Source organism: Danio rerio, chromosome 1 (assembly GCF_049306965.1).
Source record: "Danio rerio strain Tuebingen ecotype United States chromosome 1, GRCz12tu, whole genome shotgun sequence".
In the NCBI taxonomy this organism is placed as follows: domain Eukaryota; kingdom Metazoa; phylum Chordata; class Actinopteri; order Cypriniformes; family Danionidae; genus Danio; species Danio rerio.
In genome coordinates, this window is record NC_133176.1 from 16252353 (window position 1) to 16273661 (window position 21309).

General features: G+C 36.1%; 1 long non-coding RNA gene across 1 annotated transcript; it reads right to left on the reverse strand.

The window, feature by feature from the left end:
- Window positions 1–117: 117 nt before the first annotated feature.
- Window positions 118–12996, reverse strand: LOC103911400 (uncharacterized). The gene is made up of 5 exons (XR_012405723.1): window positions 12947–12996; window positions 12062–12203; window positions 8989–9055; window positions 7952–8102; window positions 118–815 (listed from the first exon to the last, which is right to left on the reverse strand). It is a non-coding gene; the product is annotated as an uncharacterized lncRNA (long non-coding RNA).
- Window positions 12997–21309: the final 8313 nt, after the last annotated feature.

The following is a 21309-nucleotide window of genomic DNA, read 5'->3' on the forward strand; positions in this document are numbered from 1 at the left end:
ATTGCTGCTGCAGTCTGAAAGTGTCGGTTAGGCAATGCTGACGGACACAGCTAAAGCTGGATGAATTACAGTTAATTGATTATTAATTCTGATAAGAATAACATCAACAACAAGATAATATTAATAATAAGTCTTTTATTTAAAAATGAATTTAACACATGTAATAGGTCTACATAAATGTGAAACGAACCAAACATCATCTTTAAAATAGTCAGGCCTCAGCTCTCTGTGATATCTCTCCCTATCATCGATACACAACACTAGTGTCAATCGGCACAACCCTATCTTGTAGTAAACATAACTCCAAACTGCAATATGGTCATTTAAATGTCGTTCACGCATCGACGTTCAGGGGTTCGAATCGAGATCGCCATCTTTTTACGATTAACTATGCAGTCCAACTATCACTTGCCAGTAATTAACCAATCTTTTATAGTAAAATCTGTATGTGTACTATTGGTCATACTGTATGAATTAACTCCAGAATATCTGGCATGTGAAAATACATAATTGAGCTATCCTTTCATCTTTAAATAAATTGCTTTAAGACACAATTGTATGATGTTATATAGTTAGAACAAGATTACATTTTAAATAAACCTGCCAAAGGGTCTGTCTTACCTTGTTCTGGTTACTCTGCCCTGTTCACTTAGCAGCAAATATCACTAGATAGGCTACCTGGTGCCTGAATGAAAGGGTTACCGTCTTATTCCCTGATCTTCTTGCTTTGTCTGACTGTTGTGGCTCAGTTTGTTTGTGAGGATCACTCATCTTCACGTTGTCCAAAGCAGGTGAGGAGACGGAACATTATGGGACTGGATGTCAGAAAAAAAACAGAGAATATCGAAATCAGAAATATTTGTCAAGACAGAACAAGTATATTCTTCTATTTCTATATTCAGGGTTTCTGCAGATATCATAATGTCAAATTTAAGACTTATTAAGACCTTTTTAAGACCATTAAGTATTAAATTTAGGACCTATATCGCAATATCAAAAACACGCATACACATAAAGAGATCAGAAGAAGAAGAAACCGACAGTAAAATCTGACAAATAAACAGAGAAGTAAAAAGCTTCTGGAACTAGGTCATATCATTAATATCATTCAGGATAATCGTTTTTAATTATTTTATAATTAATTATAAAGATTTTTATAACCATTCAAGATTTTTTAAATACATTTTTTATCTAAATGATGCATCACATGCTTTTCTTCATATCTCAGACAGTTCTACCCATTAAAGTTAAATATTAATGGCAACAGATCTTGGGTTGCTCTACAATTATATTTTTTATTAAGGCAGAAATAAAAACAGAAAACAAGTACACTCACTAAAAATATTGAGGTTTTTTATTTTTTATTTTGCCCACTCAACAATTCACACATCACTTTCTGGCTAGTTTAGTTATTACCAATAAAGCCTAGAAATTGGGCATCAATATACTGTAAACTGATACATATATTTATACATTCCTTTCCAGTTGAAGTCAGAATTATTAGCCCCCCTGTTTATTTTTCCCCAATTCCCGTTTAATGGAGAGCAGATTTTTTTTTCAACACATTTCAAACATAATAGTTTTAATAACTCATCTCTAATAACAGATTTATTTTCTGTTTGCCATGATGACAGTAAATAATATTTGACTAGATATTTTTGAAGACACTTCTGTACACCTTAAAGTGACATTTAAAAGCCTAATTAGGTTAATTAGGTGAACTTGGCAGGTTAGGGTAATTAGGCAAAATTTTGTTACTTAATTTTAGTTTGTAACTTGTAAATTGTTTTAAATTCGAAATTGTAATATAGGTCTATACATCAGTGTAAAACCTATGCATGATGGAAAAACATTCTGTAATATTAAAACCAACTGGGTCTACACTTTTGCATGGACTCTTTTTTTAAACAAACTTATCCCTCAGGTTTTTCCAAACTTTTACAAAAACTGTCGTCCTTTCCCACTGCTGTTGCAATTTCTAGCCAAAAAGTATTGGTCATCTGGTTCTACTTCTCCCTATGATCACGCATGGACTGATCATAAAGAAGATGTGTGTATAGGGCTGGATGATATGACAAAAATTTATATCACGATATACTTCTTAATTTCGGTCGATATGATATAATTCCGATATCGATATGGACAATATTAAAAAGACATAAAAAAACTGCCAAGAACGCACACAATAGATGTCTGTACCTACAAATATCTGCAAACTGAATTTGCAAAGTCTATAATACCTCCAGGCTCTTATAACTTTTCTTTTAATAAAAAGGTTTAAAAAAATTTTACTTGTTAACTTTTTCAAATGTTCACTCTCTTTTTTGTATTTAGCCTTTACAAACAGACATATATATATATATATATTAGGGATGTAACGGTATCAGAATTTCACGGTACGGTAATACCTCGGTATCAATGTCACGGTACGGTATTTATTGAATCATTTACAGGAAAAAACAAAACTTATGAAAATACTTCAAAAAAGTGCCAAAAGTGTCAATGACATACAAATTAGCCATCTATCTGTAAACTTTGAAACAGGAACTTCAATTTTAATAACAAAAAAAATATTAAACCATGTAAAAAAATAAAGTTTTTAATTTAGTATTGTTGAAAACTCATCACATTCAACATTTAATCACTCACTCACTTAGATAGAGATGGGTTTAAAGGAAAATTATCATATAAATATAATCTGGTAAAAGCTGGTATCTCTGGGCATTTACAATGTCCCCTGCAACAGAAAAAAAAAAACCTCTCATTTGGTACTGAGGTTTCTGGGACAAGAGAGATATGACTTATATGACTTATTTCTCGAGCGCCGAAAACGGAGCGTTTCGAAAACGCTGGAGGCCGTTTTCATTCTAAAACGCTGCTGCTCCGTCTCAGTGTGGATGGGGAAAGACGGAGACATCTGAAAACGGAGGCGGGGCTGCAAACGTTCGCATATCTGATTGGGGCTTTTCCTCAATATTAAGTAGCCCACACACAGTTCAGTCTTGCATCCTCTTCTTGTAAGTTAAGACTTCGCAAGTTTGATCAAGGCTGCAGTCTCCCCCTTCTCAGTTTGATATGGAAAACATACCGAGGACACGCGTAAATCTTCAAAGGGAACAGTGTACTTTATAACTTCATTCACATCACCTTGGCTACGTTTCACTTTCTCAACAATAAAATGTAAACATGATTTAAGGAACTGCATATTTCCTTTTTAATATTAGAAAACTTAACAGACAGCAGAAATGTTGAGGCGTCGTGCTGCATATATGAGCGTCATCTTCACTGTGTGGATATTTATAACAAAACGGAGCCTATAACAACTACCTCCTTTCAATTTCAGTGAAAATACCAAACGCACCCTCTCTTTTGCTGAATATCTGTTTTAATAATCGACAATTATAAAAGTATAACATACAATAAGTTTATACATTGTAGGAAATAAAGGCAAGCGATCAGTCAATGTACCTGGATTAATCATTAACTTATCTTTGCGCTTAACCAAAACATGTTACCCGTGAACAAGTAACTTAATAGATTCCAATGATCAAAGTCAGGGAATTGGCCTATGTCGTTAGATAAAGACAACAACATGAATGAAATATCACGTTTAGCAAATATAGTGAGATTAGATCCAGCGGGAGATGCGTGATGAGCAGTCCGACAAGCAGAGCTCTCATCTGGGTAGAATGCTGGAGCGCTTGACCGAGAGTGTCTGTGGTCACGTGATGTGCGTTTTCAGCGTTTTGGTGTGGACGGAGAGCAGTTCAGAAACGCTGGGTAAAACGCGAGTGTGGACGCGGATCGTTTTCATTCTACAACGCCGTTTTAAAACTAAAACGCACTAGTGTAAACGGGGCCTTAGAGTTTTACAGCTCTTTTTGATCCCCGCTTCTAGCAGCACACTCCATTTCCGCATTACTGGATCTGTAGCGACAACAGACCGCAAGGGATGATGGGAATTGTAGTTTTCGCTACCTCCCGTTCGCTTCATTCGCCTGAGCAAATTTTCTCAGAAGACCTATAGTTTTACCGAGTCATGCGACTTCGGTAATATCGAAAAAAATTAATATTGCGGTATGACGGTATTTACAATACCGTTACATCCCTAATATATATATATACACACACACACACACACACACACAGGGCTTTACATTAACACCCGGCAACACGCCAAATTCAGGTAGATTTCAGCTTTGTCGTGTTAGACAGTCACTCCCACAAGCCACTTTGCCTGGTTGAAAATAATTTTTTTTCAATTTTGTAGTTTTCCTAAAAGCAGGGTTCGACAATATAAGGATGACCCAATATGCGTGCAAATGTGATCTTAGAATCGAGAAGTAAAATAATTGTGATCACGTGAGCAGAAGAAAGCAAGTGAATACCAAATGAGAGGATGATCATTAGCCACGACAGATTACTGTAAATATTTTTGATACATGACAATAGTTATTTTTTTAAAAGTCAATTGCTTTTCTTTCTTTTTTAAGAAATGTTTTATTAAATAAAAAGTATAGTATACAGCTATATTTTGCTTGTTTTGACACATTAAACATTTGTGTCTAAGAAATAATTATTGTTTTGTATGGTTATAGAGATAAATTTGGTAAACCGTTAATTTTGAGCTCTAAAAAAAGTCATGCTAGTCGTGCAAACACTATGAAACCATGACTCCTTTGCTCATGCTCATTGAGCAACCTCATACTCGACACACAAAAAGTGAAATGATTGAGAACACGTGGACATAACACAAAATTTAAATCAAGTAATTTTAGCATGTCAACGTCAAACTTATGCATATAAAATATATTTTTCCAACAACAAAATTGTGGATAGTGAAAATGCAGAGTGGCTAGTAAAGTTGGAAATCTACTAGCCACAGTGGCTGGTGATCAAAAAAGTTAATGTCAAGCCCTGTGCAAATATATATATATATATATATATATATATATATATATATATATATATATATATATATATATAGCTTGTTCATTCACATCTGTATTCAGGGCACACTTCAGGGCAAACTTTCTGCGACGTAGCTAACCAACTGCTGTGCTAAGCGATGGCAGCGTGTCTGTGATGTCACATGCGTGATGACGTACATCATGCTCTTTCTGATGGCTGAGCACTGACCGTCACTCAGTGACAAATGATGCAATCTAGGGATGTAACGGTATTGTAAATACCGTCATACCGCAATATAAATTTTTTCCGATATTAGCGTAGTCGCATGACTCGATAAAACTATAGGTCTTTTGAGAAAATTTGCTCAGGCGAATGAAGCGAACGGGAGGTAGTGGAAACTACAATTCCCATCAGCCCTGGGGTTGCCAACATTCTTTGCGGTCTGTTGTCGCTACAGATCCAGTAATGCGGAAATGAAGTGTGCTGCTAGAAGCGAGGATGAAAAAGACCTGGAAATGATCGAACATAAAGCGGGTGTTGTCGCCGCGCGCGTACTGAATAGCGGTGTTGTCGCGCGCGTACTGAATAGCGGTGTTGTCGCGCGTGTTCTGATCAGCTGTGTTGTCGCGCGCGTACTGTAAAGCGGGGAGGGGGGGTTGAGCGCGCATACTCAAGAGCGGTGTTGTCGCGCGCCTACTGAAGAGCGGCACGGAGGGTGTGTCGCGTCGCGGGGGCACTTTTGATAATTTTGGAAGGGCACTTTCTATCCAAGACTAAAAAGGGCATGTGCACTGCACAGGTTGAGCCCTATGTGTGCACGTGCCTGCAAGTTGGGGAATACGACTAATAGTATGGGGACTGCAGAACACAGCACACTGTTCAGATTGATGCAGACATTGACTTGTACCGCAAAGAGACCTCTATCTCACTCATGGTTTGTCCTCTCAAGTGGGGGAAAGACAATGCACAACGTTACCCACTGCTGTCAACCTGGGCCAAGTCATATCTCTGTCCCAGAAACCTCAGTCCTAAATGAGAGGGTTTTTTTCTGTTGCAGGGGACATTGTAAATACCCAGAGATACCAGCTTTTACCAGATTATAGTTATAAGATAATTTTCCTTAAAACCCATCTCTATCTAAGTGAGTGAGTGATTAAATGTTGAATGTGATGAGTTTTTAACAATACTAAATTGAAACTTTATTTTTTTACATGGTTTAATATTTTTTTGTTATTAAAATTGAAGTTCCTGTTTCAAAGCTTACAGATAGATGGCTAATTTGTATGTCATTGACACTTTTGGCACTTTTTTGGAGTATTTTCATAAGTTTTGTTTTTCCTGTAAATGATTCAATAAATACCGTACCGTGACATTCATACCGAGGTATTACCGTACTGTGAAATTCTGATACCGTTACATCCCTAATGCAATCTATAAGATCTTAAAAATATAATTATTTTATATATATATATATATATATATATATATATATATATATATATATATATGCAAATTTATATCGAAATACCGGAAATGAGTTTAAAACTCATATCACGTTACTGAAAACAATTCTATAGCGATATATATTGATATCGAATCATTGTCCAGCCCTAATGGGTGTATCAATGGGTGTATCAATGGGCATGCATCAAGTTTATATATGCGCAAGTTTCATACATGTTTTGAACATAGTATAGGTTTATATGCGAGTAATTTATATGCGAGTGTTGATAAGCAAAGTTTTATTTAGATCCTACACAGCGCCTCATAGCCATCTGTGTCGGGAAGGTGGATGGTGAGGCGACAGGTTGACTTAAACTTAAATGATGCCTCATCTTCTGTCATTGCTTCTGACTCTAAGTATGTTCTATCGGGTGGAACAGATTTGATGTGTTTCCGCTGTTAGTCGGCAGACTCGGCACCACTCTACCGCACATTTTGCAGAGCACCAAAACTAAACGTTTATCGAAACTTAAAAAGCTGAATCACTTCCACACCACTGCATTCGTCTTTCCTCTCTCATCAACTAATTTGTCTGCATTCTTAGTTGTGGAAGCTTGTTCATTCACATCAGTATTCAGGGCACACATTTTGTAGCATTTTGTAGCATTCTGCGACGGAGCAGCTTAACTAACTTCTGAGCGCTGGCAGTGGCAGCATGTCTGTGATGTACGTCATCACGCAAGTGACATCACGCTCATTCTGAGCACGAAAAGTCATTCAGTGACAAATGATACAAGGTATAAGATCTTATCTATAATAAAACAGATGTATGCAAATGTATATCGAAATACCGGAAATGGGTTTAAAAATCATCACTGTTATTGAAAAAAATCTATCGCGATATATATTGATATCGAATTATTGTCCAGCCCTATATGTGTACAGTCATACCTGTTTCAGACAAAATCTCTTCAAAGTGTTTCATATTCAATTCAAATCAAATGCGGCACCGCACGAACTGAAAAAACATTTTGTGAGCTCTGCCAGCCAAAATCATGTCGCGGCTGGCAGACCTCCATAAACACAGTGATGACATCACATTTACCGCGCGCACTGAGTTCAATAACAGAAAGCTGATTGGCAATTGTCGGTATAGGGCATGTCGGTCTTATTTGTAGTTGTAATAACGCAAATTACAATTGGACTAGTGAAATAAAGAACTACAACACCCTGAAAACCTAGCAACAACAACAAAAAAAGAATTTAAATGAGTTTTAGATGTAGCGTTACATGGACATCGCAAAAATAAGACCTGTGCAAAAATATTTTAGACTTAGAATAGTGAATTTAGGACTTTTGAAGGCCTTAAATTTCGATTTTTTAATTTTAGAATTTTTAAGACCCCGCGGAAACCCTGTACATTCCTTCTGACCAGACTTTCTACTTATACATGTCAGTCAGTATTGCTATTTTGACTGTCAATATTACAGAATAAAGCATCCGTATAATTATGGTTGAATTTTATGTTTCATAATATAGACAATTGGTAAGTGAACCTACTGATTTCTGTAGACTCATACTACTGACCCCTACTCACCATAACCAGAATCTCCATAATTGTAGGTTATATCTTCTCCTGGAAGTATGTTGCACACAGCAAAGATATGATTTTCATTTTGCAGTTAGGAGCTTTGTGGTCATCATTTACAAGTCTCCCTTAAGACCCATCTTCTTTCGATGCATCCATGCTGAAAAACATAAAACAATCACTAAGCATAAAATAAACATAAAACAATCACTAAGCATAAAATACAAACAATTTTTAAAGTTTATACATTTAAGATGTACTATTTTTTTTCTGTGACCATCTTCAAAGAGGTGTTAACAATAGTATCGAGAATTAATTCTATTTTAAAACTTGCTAATTATTTCACTAAAAACTACAGATTTGATTAGAAGTGTTAATTTACATTTCACTTCTCAATTCCTGTAAAATATTTTTTATGTCTGTGAGGAACATTTTTTATGAAATTGCAATCAAATATGGGTACTGATTGTAATCAGAATGATCAGAATCAGAAATACTTAAATTTTGAGACGCATAATATATTATCGGCCATATCAATATCAGCCGATAAATGCTTTTTTTTTATGTTATGGTCATCAGTCTGATATCAAAATATGGCCGATATATTTAAGCTGATAGATTACAGAATTGCCTGCCTTGCACATGCGTGGGTCGAACTTGTTCAGAGTTGTGCAGTGCTTGGACATTATTGTTGGGTGATACACAATTTTCATGTCATCCACCTTTGAGATCACCTATCATGATACTATAGCATAGGCCAGGGGTCACCAATCTTATTTCTAGAGGTCCAGTGCCCTGCAGGGTTTAGCTCCAACTTGCCTTAACACACCTGCCTGGGTGTTTCAAGTATACCTAGTAAGACCTTGTTTAGCTTGTTCAGGTGTGTTTGATTAGGGTTAGAGCTAAAATCAGCAGAATACCGGCCCTCCAAGAACAAGTTTGGTGATCCCTGGCATAGGGGCACGGCAGTGTTATGTTTGCTTATTTGCTCATTTATTTAACCACATCTAAACATATTTAATAACCTTTCGGCTAATCATACTCACCACCCAAACTTGTACTCAAGAACAAAATCCCCTCTGAATAAAGCTTCAGTGGTGAAAACTCATCCTCCTAAACAAAAGACGTTCATTAGCTGCAGTTTGTTGAAAATTAATTATCATTGGTTCATAATTGCATTTTTTGAGTTTGCATTAAATTCTACAGACTTTTGTGTTTTTATTTGAACTAATTGTTCTACTTGTCCTGTATGCTTCTCAAGCTTTATGAGAAGTGTCATTAATGTCTTTTCAGGTGCACTCAGAGGGCAATCGCCTGTTATGTCATGTCATTCAGCTTTTAATTGTTAGCATGATGTAGGTCTTTGAAATAATATTTATACAATATAGTTATAATGACATGTACAGATGATTAAACCAGTGTGTTTAAACTAGTTTTAAATTTGTTTGTTTTTGTAGTTTGGGCCAAAACAAATGTTTGTTGCAATTTTAATAGTTTAAGTTCATTTGATTGACTATTTAAAAATCTGTGGATATTATCAATGCATTTATTGGATAAAATAAAATTGCTACCTTTTACTGTAAAAAGTCCCCATCCCCAGAAGTGATTAAGGTTACACAGTCATATATATAAATGTGTAAAAGATGAAGCACTATGAATATATATTTAAAAGAAAATATGTCAAATAAATGACCAGATCTCTGTGTGGAGCACTGGCTGTTGTCAGACTCCTTGTGCAAACAAAAAATTCTCTGAATAATTACAATATATAGCTAAATGTATTTGAAAACATAGACATACTATTGAAAATTAATACTTTAATTCATTAGAGTCGTACTTCTGTGGGTATTTTGGTTAAAGTAACCTAAAAGTAATACAAAAGTAGTGTAATGCATTTCTGAGATATTAATATTGTCATGTAACCAATTACAAAAAAAGAAATGGCAGTAACTTTTAATATATATATATATATATATATATATATATATATATATATATATATATACTGTAATGCATTACATTTTGGAAGTAACTTGCCCAACTGTGTTCGCTATTGTTTGTTAGCACAAAGATTAGATATTAACGGGGATTTGGAACAAAATTGTTTATGCACAATGGGCTCTCTGCACAGCTAGAGTTTTAAAGCCAACGATAAACTTCCGGTGATAGCTTAATGTGGATATTTTCAATTTCACAAAGTTGTTTGTACATCATCAATGTTGTAATGTTATTACAATACATTCAGTTAAACAGACTAAAGCATTCATTTAGTTGTTCAAGCGTAAAATTAGATGAACGATGGTATAACCACTAGCGCCGTCAGTATAGCAAAAGGCTAGTGCAGAAATTCCATTGAAAATACTGGGTAAAGTCTAAATCGAATACGTGGCCGGCTGGTATGTGCTATGCACATCCATATAGCAGCATTTTTATGACACTGTATAATAGGCGACGCAGTGGCACAGTAGGTAGTGCTGTCGCCTCACAACAAGAAGGTCGCTAGTTCAAGCCTGGGTCAGTTGGTGTTTCTGTGTGGAGTTTGCACGTTCTCCCTGTATTCGCGTGGGTTTCCTCGGGGTGCTCCGGTTTCCCCCACAGTCCAAAGACATGTGGTACAGGTGAACTGGCTAAGATAAAAATTGTCTGAAGTGTATGAGTGTGAATGAATGTGTGTGGGTTTCTTAGTGATGGGTTGCAGCTGGAAGGGCATCCGCCGTGTAAAACATATGCTGGAATAGTTGGCGGTTCATTCTGCTGTGGCGACCCCAGATTAATAAAAGGACTAAGCTGAAAAGAAAATGAATGAATGAATGTATAACAATAATGAATATTTTTACAGTACTGTGACGGTTGGGTTTAAGGTTGGGGTGAAGGTAGGCTTTAAAAAATAAAATGTATTGGGTATTTTAATAAATAGCAGCATAAATAATACTCAATACAACTACTGTTTTTACGTTACTGTAACAGTTGGATTTAGGGTTGGGGTGGGGATAGACGTTAATAAAATACAACAAATGTGAAATTTAAGAAATAATATAAATAGTTTTCGTTAACTTTCGGCTGCAACCATATCTGATCTAGCAACAACCAAAATACAGGGTAAAAAACTCATTTTTTAAAGACATGGCGGGGGGAAATGGACTTTAATGCAGTGCTTCTTGTCCGATCTGAAACCCACTTCATATCATAAATATAACAGGTAGTGAAGATTACTGAGTTTTAAAGAAATCAGATCTTAAACGTGACAATTTTGAAATGGAAAGATGTCATTGGAAGCCATTGGAGTGCCTGGCTGAAAATTAAAAGTCTGGTGATCTGTAAAATATTTTACAACATTACAGATACATTAAAAACTAATTTAAGTGTGTGTATGGTTTGCATTGGTTACTTTAACAATTATAATAGCAAAAATAATTAATGTAGTGCTTTGTTGTATATACACATGTTCAGAGTTAATAAATGTTTCAACCCAATTTAATTGCAAAAGTATGATAAAGTACAACAGGTAACACTTTAAAATAAAATTAATGGATTAAAGTCAACGGTGAGAAAAAAAGGGAGATTCATTACAGTTACTGTGCTAATATAGGATAAAATAATACAACTGAATATTATTAGTTATTATCCCCATTTAGTAAAACGACTAACTTTAGTAAAACGATTGTAATCAGATTACTATAATTTTAACACATACATAAGCATTAAGAAATTATCATCACCTAAGATTAACATTAAACTTTACCAATACTTTTAATTAACTAATGTTTACTATTGAAGCCTTCTTGCACAGAGTTAATGTACAGTACAACTGACCTATAAATATTTTAAATTTTAGTAACAGTTTCAGTTAATATTTCAACCTGTAGTAGGCCAGATGAACTTGAAAATATTATTGAAAAACAATTAAGTCTCTTAGAATGTTGCACTGTTAACAATACCACTGCAACACGACATGGATTTTACTAAAAAGAACTGTAAAAGTTTACATAATAAATAATTATTCAATGTATTTTGAGTTCCCATGATGTCAATATTGTACATGTTCATTATCATTCTATATTGAACCACTGCATAGAGAGATATAGACAGAGAGAGAGAGTGTTTGTGAGTATAACTTACCTTTGTAATTGTTGATGAATTGCACTTGCAGGTTTGTCACTTTTACAACAAATGTAATGTTCTGCATCCTCTTGAGGTATTTTACGCTTTCTGTTTTTTCTTACTCCCAGCATGAAGACAAAGGGCATGTTTCCTATAAAGACTTTACGAAAAAATAAATATAATAAATTATATTATGCTAATAAATAACATAATAATAATAGCATAATACATTTTATATATTGTCTATTGTTCTGCTGAACCCAAATGATTTCACATAGATCTAGTAATGTACTTCTATCTAAAAATTTAAATCAGAAATTAAATCATAATGTAATTAAAAACAGAATAGGTAGGATGTAAATCACATCCAAGATTAATTTTCCTATATTCGTTAAACAAAGCTATAAATACATTGTTATTTAGACTGAAAACAGGGCTAGACCCACATGAACCATTTTCATGTTTTTGTAACTTTACACACCTCAAAATTATATATACTTTGATATAATAAAGACGTTATATATATATATATATATATATATATATATATATATATATATATATATATATATATATATATATATATATATAATGTTCTGTGCGTTTGGGAAAGCTAATTAACATCATTAAAAGGCTTATTTACTTAAAGTAATTTAAAATAATCACCATATTAAACAAAAAATAAAGATTTTATTTTTGGGGCAACCACACAAGCACACGCAAACACTATTTTGATCAACAGAAATGTAGTGTGTTAAAACAGTATACAGCTAACATTGCTATTAAATACATTTCAACAAATATAATCGACAAAGGAATATAAGCACTAAACATACATCTTACAAAGGCAATGTTTTGTCGTGTAAGCAGTAATTATGCATTTAAATACATAAATTGATTTACCTGCTCTCCCTGGAGAGATGAGTTCGCGGGAAAAGGCGTCTCCAATTGATTGCGTCATTAGCACGTGTTTGCAAATGCCGCGCGTTCATGAGTTGAATGAGGCGCTGTGAGGGATGTGTGCTTAACACACACACACATACACACGAACAGAGGGGTGGGGGAGGGAAACTGCAGCAGGTTCAACTTGGAGTTTGCAAAATGTATGCATCCACGTGTTGAAGTGTTCACATATTTGTTTTATATTGAACATGCTCTTTTCATTTGACTTTTTTTTTTAGAAAACCTGATTTTCTTTGATTATGGTGCACTTTAATTTAATCTCCAAATAAGTAAATAAATAAATATATATATATAATAAAAAATAATTATAAAATAAAAATATATATATATTTTTAAAGTAAAAAAAAAGTGAGGGGAAACCTGATAGGTGTTGTAGACTAGAATTACGTTAACAAACTAATTTTATATTGTCGTCGTCATCATAGTCATAGTCTCTACCCCAGGGCAGCTCTCACGAGGTGTCTGTGAGTTGACAGTGGGGGATGGGTGCTCAAGACACGCACACACACATACACGCGAACAGAGGGGTGGGGGAGGGAAGCTGCAGCAGGTAACACACTTCAACTTGGAGTTTGCTAAATGTATGCATCCACGTGTTGAAGTTTTCACATATTTGTTTCACATTAAACATGCTCTTTTCATTTGACTTTTTTTTTAGAAAATCCGATTTCTTTGATGGTGCACTTTAATCTCCAAACAAATAAATAAATTATATATATATATAATTTATTAATTAATAAAAACAATTGATATAAAAACAGAGATTCTTAGCGTTTTAACACAATCTTAAGGCATGTTTTCAACATGCTTCCTGATCCATCAAACATGTTTTTATTACTATATATATATATATATATATTTATTTATTTTTTTAAGTAAAATAAAAGTGAGGGGAAACCTGATAGGTGTCGTAAACTTGAATTACATTTACAAACTAATTTAATATTATTGTTATAGTCGTAGTCTACCCCAGGGCAGCTCTCTTGAGGCTTCTGTGAGTTGACTGTGGGGGATGGGTGCTCAAGACACACACACACACATACACGCGAACAGAGGGGTGGGGGAGGGGAGCTGCAGCAGGTAACACACTTCAACTTGGAGTTTGCTAAATGTATGCATCCACGTGTTGAAGTTTTCACATATTTGTTTCACATTAAACATGCTCTTTTCATTTGACTTTTTTTTAGAAAACCCGATTTCTTTGATAACAATGCACTTTAATTTAATCTCCAAACAAATTAATACATTTCTTTATTTATTATCTATTTATTTATTAATAATAAACAACTGATATAAAAACAGGGATTCCTGATCTATCAAGCATGTAGTTTGTATTTCTTTTTTTTTACTATATATATTCATTCATTCATTCATTCATGGGGTCGCCACAGCGGAATGAACTGCCAACTTATATAGTAAAAAAATGAAATACAAACTACATGCTTGATAGATCACATACACATTTTTATTATAGGTTTTTTAAGTAAATAAAAGTGAGGGGACAGCAGACCCTCAATTTAACCTCTAAACACATCTGATCGTACTAATTTGAGCTTCCAGAACTGGTTTGACACAGTATCACCAGTGATAAAATCAATCTCTAGTAACTCACTCACTCACTCACTCACTCACTCACTCACTCACTCACTCACTCACTCACTCACTCACTCACTCAGTATCCTTCAGCATAGTTACTGATTTATCAGGGGTCGCCACAGCAGAATGAACTGCTAACTACTCTGGCATGTTTCCTACAGCAGGCCCATCCGCTACGCCACTGCCTAATCCCTACCCCTAAACCTCACTCACTGACTCACTCACTCACTGTCCTTCAGCATAGTTACTAATTTATCAGGGGTCGCCACAGCAGAATGAACCGCTAACTACTATGACATATTTTTCCTACAGCGGGCCCATCCGCTACGCCACTGCCTAATCCCTACCCCTAAACCTCACTCATTCACTCACTCACTATCCTTCAGCATAGTTACTAATTTATCAGGGGTCGCCACAGCGAAATGAACCGCTAACTATTCTGACACATGTTTCATACAGTTGGCCCTTCCGCTACACCACTGCCTAATCCCTACCCCTAAACCTCACTCACTCACTGTCCTTCAGCATAGCTACTGATTTATCAGGGGTCGCCACAGCGGAATAAACCGCTAACTACTCTGACATGTTTTATACAGCGGGCCCATTTGCTACGCCACTGCCTAATCTCTACCCCTAAACCTCACTCACTCACTCACTCACTCACTATCCTTCAGCATAGTTACTGATTTATCAGGGGTCACCACAGCAGAATGAACCGCTAACTACTCTGGCATATGTTTCACACAGCGGGCCCATCCGCTACGTCACTGCCTAATCCCTACCCCTAAACCTCACTCACTCACTTCAGCATAGTTACTGATTTATCAGGGGTCGCCACAGCGGAATGAACCACTAACTACTCTGACATGTTTTATACAGCGGGCCCATTTGCTACGCCACTGCTTAATCCCTACCCCTAAACCTCACTCACTCACTCACTCACTCACTATCCTTCAGCATAGTTACTGATTTATCAGGGGTCGCCACAGCAGAATGAACCTCTAACTACTCTGGCATATGTTTCACACAGCGGGCCCATCCGCTACGCCACTGCCTAATCCCTACCCCTAAACCTCACTCACTCACTCACTCACTCACTGTCCTTCAGCATAGTTACTGATTTATCAGGGGTCGCCACAGCAGAATAAACCTCTAACTACTCTGGAATGTTTCACACAGCGGGCCCATCCGCTACGCCACTGCTTAATCCCTACCCCTAAACCTAACTCACACACTCACTCACTCACTCACTATCCTTCAGCATAGTTACTGATTTATCAGGGGTCGCCACAGCAGAATAAACCTCTAACTACTCTGGAATGTTTCACACAGCGGGCCCATCCGCTACGCCACTGCTTAATCCCTACCCCTAAACCTAACTCACACACTCACTCACTCACTCACTATCCTTCAGCATAGTTACTTATTCATCAGGGGTCGCCACGGCGGAATGAACCGCTAACTACTCTGGCATGTTTCATACAGCGGGCCCATTTGCTACGCCACTGCATAATCCCTACCCCTAAACCTCACTCACTCACTCACTCACTCACTATCCTTCAGCATAGTTACTGATTTATCAGGGGTCGCCACAGTGGAATGAACTGCTAACTACTCTGACATATGTTTCCTACAGCAGGCCCATCCGCTACGCCACTGCATAATCCCTACCCCTAAACCTCACTCACTAACTGACTCACTCACTCACTCACTGTCCTTCAGCATAGTTACTGATTTATCAGGGGTCGCCACAGTGGAATGAACCGCTAACTACTCTGGCTTGTTTCATACAGCGGGCCCATCCGCTACGCCACTGCTTAATCCCTACCCCTAAACCTCACTCACTCACTCACTCACTCACTCACTCACTCACTCACTCACTGTCCTTCAGCATAGTTACTGATTTATCAGGGGTTGCCACAGCAGAATGAACCTCTAACTACTCTGGCATGTTTTATACAGCGGGCCCATCCGCTACGCCACTGCCTAATCCCTACCCCTAAACCTCACTCACTCACTCATTCACTCACTCACTATCCTTCAGCATAGTTACTGATTTATCAGGGGTCGCCACAGCAGAATGAACCTGTAACTACTCTGGCATATGTTTCATACAGTGGGCCCATCATTTTCACTCACACTAATACACTACTGCTAATGTAGTTGATCAGTACCACTATAGCGCATGGGTTTGGACTGTGGAGGAAACCTACGCCGACACGGGGAGAACATGCAAACTCCACACAGAAATGCCAACTGGCCCAGATGACACTCGAACCAGCGACCTTCTTGCTGTTAGACAATTTCTTGTCGGCATAAACCTAGCCATAACTGTAAATTATTCTCAATATCAGAGAGCATGATTAGTCGTACAACAATGATGTAGAAGCATGTAACCCTCAATGTAAATCAACCTTAACATAAAATGTGAACTTATTCATCAATCTGATTGACTAATAGAAATGTTGTTCCAGGTTCAACAGGTCAAGGGTGTCAAACTCAGTTCCTGGAGAGCCACAGCCCTGCACAGTTTAGTTCCCAGCCTGCTTCAACAAACCTTTAGGTTTCAAACCATAGACATTATAATAGAAAGCTAAACGCCTCATGGTCCGCTTCAGTCCGTTGTTCCGATAAGTCAACGAGGTTAATCCGGTTATGACTGCGCTATAAACAGAGGCAACTGAACAGAGGAGCTGCTGTTTTGCCTGATATAAAATATAAGAACAGTGTATTTTCTTAACTGATTATAATTTTATGGTGTCAAAAAAAAAACAACTTCCTGGCAGGTCTGTTGGAGCTAAATTTAGCAGGATTATGGCCCTCCATAACCAAGTTTGGACACCCCTGGTTTAAAGTGATCTACTGTCTGGGTTGGTGTTGTATATCCAATTTAAACTAGCTTGTAATAAGCTGCCAGTACATTTCCTGTTATTTTACAGACATATTTCTCTAGATATTATTTCTTATACACTTTATCATTCAAATACTAAAAATGTCAATAAAAGTCACTTTGTTAAACTGTAGAGTTGAATTTTCAACATCAAAAAAGTGGACAGAGCAGAGATCAACATCCCATAATTAATTTTGTTATGAGTTTAGTTTTTTGTAATGCATATAGTGTATAAACGGCTCTAAATAGCTGTCCCACAGTAAAAACTCTTCATGGAAAAACGGTATAGTTGTTGTACCAAACAATGAATTAGTTATAATAAAGTTCTACTTTTCAAGTTCATAAAAGTGATATCAAGGCTTGTTAATGGGGCATCTAGCTATCTATTATAATGTCTGTTTCAAACAAGCCTGGAGGACTCAATTAGTTTGATCAGGGGTGTTTCATTGTAGTAAAGCTGAACTGTGACCTGTAGCCTTCCAGGAAGAGTTTCACACATGTGAGATGTTGATCCAAGAACATGTTCCACTAGGTGAAATCACAATATCTGTGTATTCAGCACTCTCATTATGCAAAAAGCACAAGTTTAATAGAAACAGTGAATGCAAAGCAAGGCAACTAAAACTTCTGTCAATGAGAGACTGACTGTCTTCATACAGAGCTCAGTCTGAGGCCTACCCTCTGACCAGGCTGATCAGGCTCTTTCATCCTCCTCATCCTCCTTCTTTTCCTTCCCTCTTTTTAGGTTGTCGCCATTGTTCATATCTAAATTTGTAACACCTGTGTCTATTCTGGCTCATATTTTGCACATGCAGCTGTGAAAAAAATAATACAGAACTGGCACACATTCATACAGCTATCGTATCTTTCCAAGTGTTTTATTTGTTTTTAACTGTCACTCTTTTTGTTTGGTGTTTTGTAACAAGAGCATCACAGTGCAAATCTGTTATAGTGGACACACATCTGTTTAGACTTTTGTGTAAAGAGTGTCTAAAACTGCCTGAACTTAAGTTATTACAGAAAGACCATGGCTTTATTCCATTAAGAATTTGGCTGAAAAATAACAAATGCATGTAGTATTAATACATTATTATTATCAGTGTTGGGTAAATGATTTAAAAAAAATAATGAATTACTACAACATTAAAGTTGTATTTACAGCTCTTCTAGAATACTTATCAATATTTCTTGAAACTAGTAACTGAACACACAAACAAATATCCACAAATACACTACAGCAATGGACTTGTAGTTTTGTAGAATTGGTGTTAATAAGGTAAGAGTGAAGAGTTTCAGTGAGTCTGTGTCAGTTTTCACGTTTAGTGTCTGAGCATTTAAAAAAGGCTGTAAATTGCTTTTCTACCATATCTAAAATGTAATTAAATTACTCAAGAAGAAATGTAATCACTTCACTCAATACTATCAGAATCTCTATAAATCTCAGTGCATAGGAAATATAAATCAAACACTTTTTATTCTTTAAATATAATTTAAACCTGGCCTTTTAGCTTTCCTAACTTAAACAAATACTTTATTATCAACATGTTATTTAGATAACAAACAGAACTCTGGAAAAAGTTAAACATATAAAAAGTTTCCAAGTGATTTAACTATATATTATACACAGAACTGGCAAATGTCTTAATTCATTGTTTACATTTGAATGAAATAAACAGGCTTGAAGTATTTCTTATTTTTTTTTTTTTTTTTACATTTTTTAAGTTTTAGAAAAAATATATATTCACTTTGTGATTTCGTTACAGGTAGTTAACTGATTATTTTGGACTATACTCCCATCACTGATTATATTTATCTTTATCTAAAATGTAATTAAATTACTCAATAAGAAATGTATTCACTCATAATATATGTAAATCTCAGTGCAAAGAAAATATAAATAATACACTTTTCATTCTTTAGAAAAATGATTTAAACCTGGCATTTTAGCTTTCTTAACTTAAACAAATACTTATTAACATGTTATTTAGATAAACAGAACTCTGGAAAAAAGTTAAACATGTATACAAAAAGTTTCCAAGTGATGATACCATTTATTATACACGGATATACATCAAATTATATATTATATTCCGCCTAATTTCCTCCCGGTCGCACTCGGAGCTCCTCTCCTCCTTTCGTTCCCGGGCAGCTGAGCTCTTTGTAGCCGGAGGGAGCGTAGCTGCGGGCGGGGGAGGTGCGCGGTGCGGTCGCTGACAGTGTAGGACAGACAGACAGTTCAAAGAACACACAAACCAGGAAAACGTTTGATTCTGTTGCGTGTCGCTCTCGCGGGCCGTTTCGCGCTATTATGCCACAGTATTTCTCGGATCTGCTACTGTACCGCCTAAGTTACATACTGTAACTTACTTCCGTGTTATCCATTCCCTCGGGGATACAACGCGATCTGCGCAGAAACAGTACGATTCAAACCTAGAATAAAGTACCGTGCTTAAGGACACCAAATATAAGGCTTTCTTGACGCAGTTTGGTCATTTTCATTTAAATACTAATTAAAGTGCAATTTTATTTATGCTGTCTCTTTTATTCTGTGAAGTAACCATAGTAACTTGCTGCCGCCATCTTTATTTTTACGCACTTCGCCTCTGATTCGTCAGATCAATAGGGGGCGTGACATCCTCCTTGTATCTTTCTGATTGGCCAGATCCAAAAAGTGTGTATCATTGCGTCATTGCAGTTCTCCTAGAGGGCGCTGTGTTATACACACTTTTGGGGTGGGGGGATACACACTTAGATACACAAATCATGTAAAAGTGCATTTTGAGGACAAGTGAGATTTTAAGCCAGGACACCATTTTGAAGCATGCTGAATACTGCTATATGGTCAGACAAATGAGGACCAAGAAAAAGTCCTCATTTGTCAAGGTGGTCCTCATTTTACTGGTGTGTACTCTGGCGAAAGTCCTCATTTTGGACATAAGCAAGTACACACACACACACACACACACACACACACACACACACACACACACACACACACACACACACACAATATATACTTATTATTGTTTTATGTTATTGTTTTTGTTTTATTTGAACTGTTTTATGCCAAAATGTTGATTGTTAAATGTACAGTTTATTCTGATTTATTATTATTTTTATTGATTTGCATGAATAATGTTGTTATAATAATATTGTTGATATTTTATTTAATTATTATATATAAATACAATTTTTTACTACTGCTATTTACTGTGTTTACTGTGTTTTTGTACGTTACTTTTTATGTAAACTTTATAAATGCTTTGACAATTCATTTGTAGCATTTGTCATGCCAATAAAGCAATTATTGAATTGAATTGATTTGTTTTTTAGCTGTTGGTTGATTGTAAGATAGTGTTTGGTGTAAGTGTGCAAAACTGGTGAAAGTGTTGGTCAAAATGAGAGATGAAAGAGTCAAGCCCACTCACCTGTGAGGCACACTTAGAATTGCATCATATTTTGAAGTTGTCATGTGGTTTGGTGTGGGGAGAGATGAGGGGGTCCTGGTTTTGTTCATAGTTGAGTTCAGGTGATTCCGGAAGAGATTGGTTTTTAATTGTCTAAGTGTCTCTGAAACAGCTCTGAAACTGAAAAGGCTTGCAGATTGAAAGTTTACCAGTGGTCTGAGGAGGCTCAAACCACAAACCAGCCACAGGGTTTTGTACACCCAAAGCACTTTGATGCAAACAAAATTGAATTATTATTTACACAATGTAAATTTGTAAATACTCGCAATTTTGCTCAGGGAGTTCAAGCTTCCCTAGACCTTTAATATTACGATAAAAATTATGACAGTAAATCTATAAGATTTTTACCA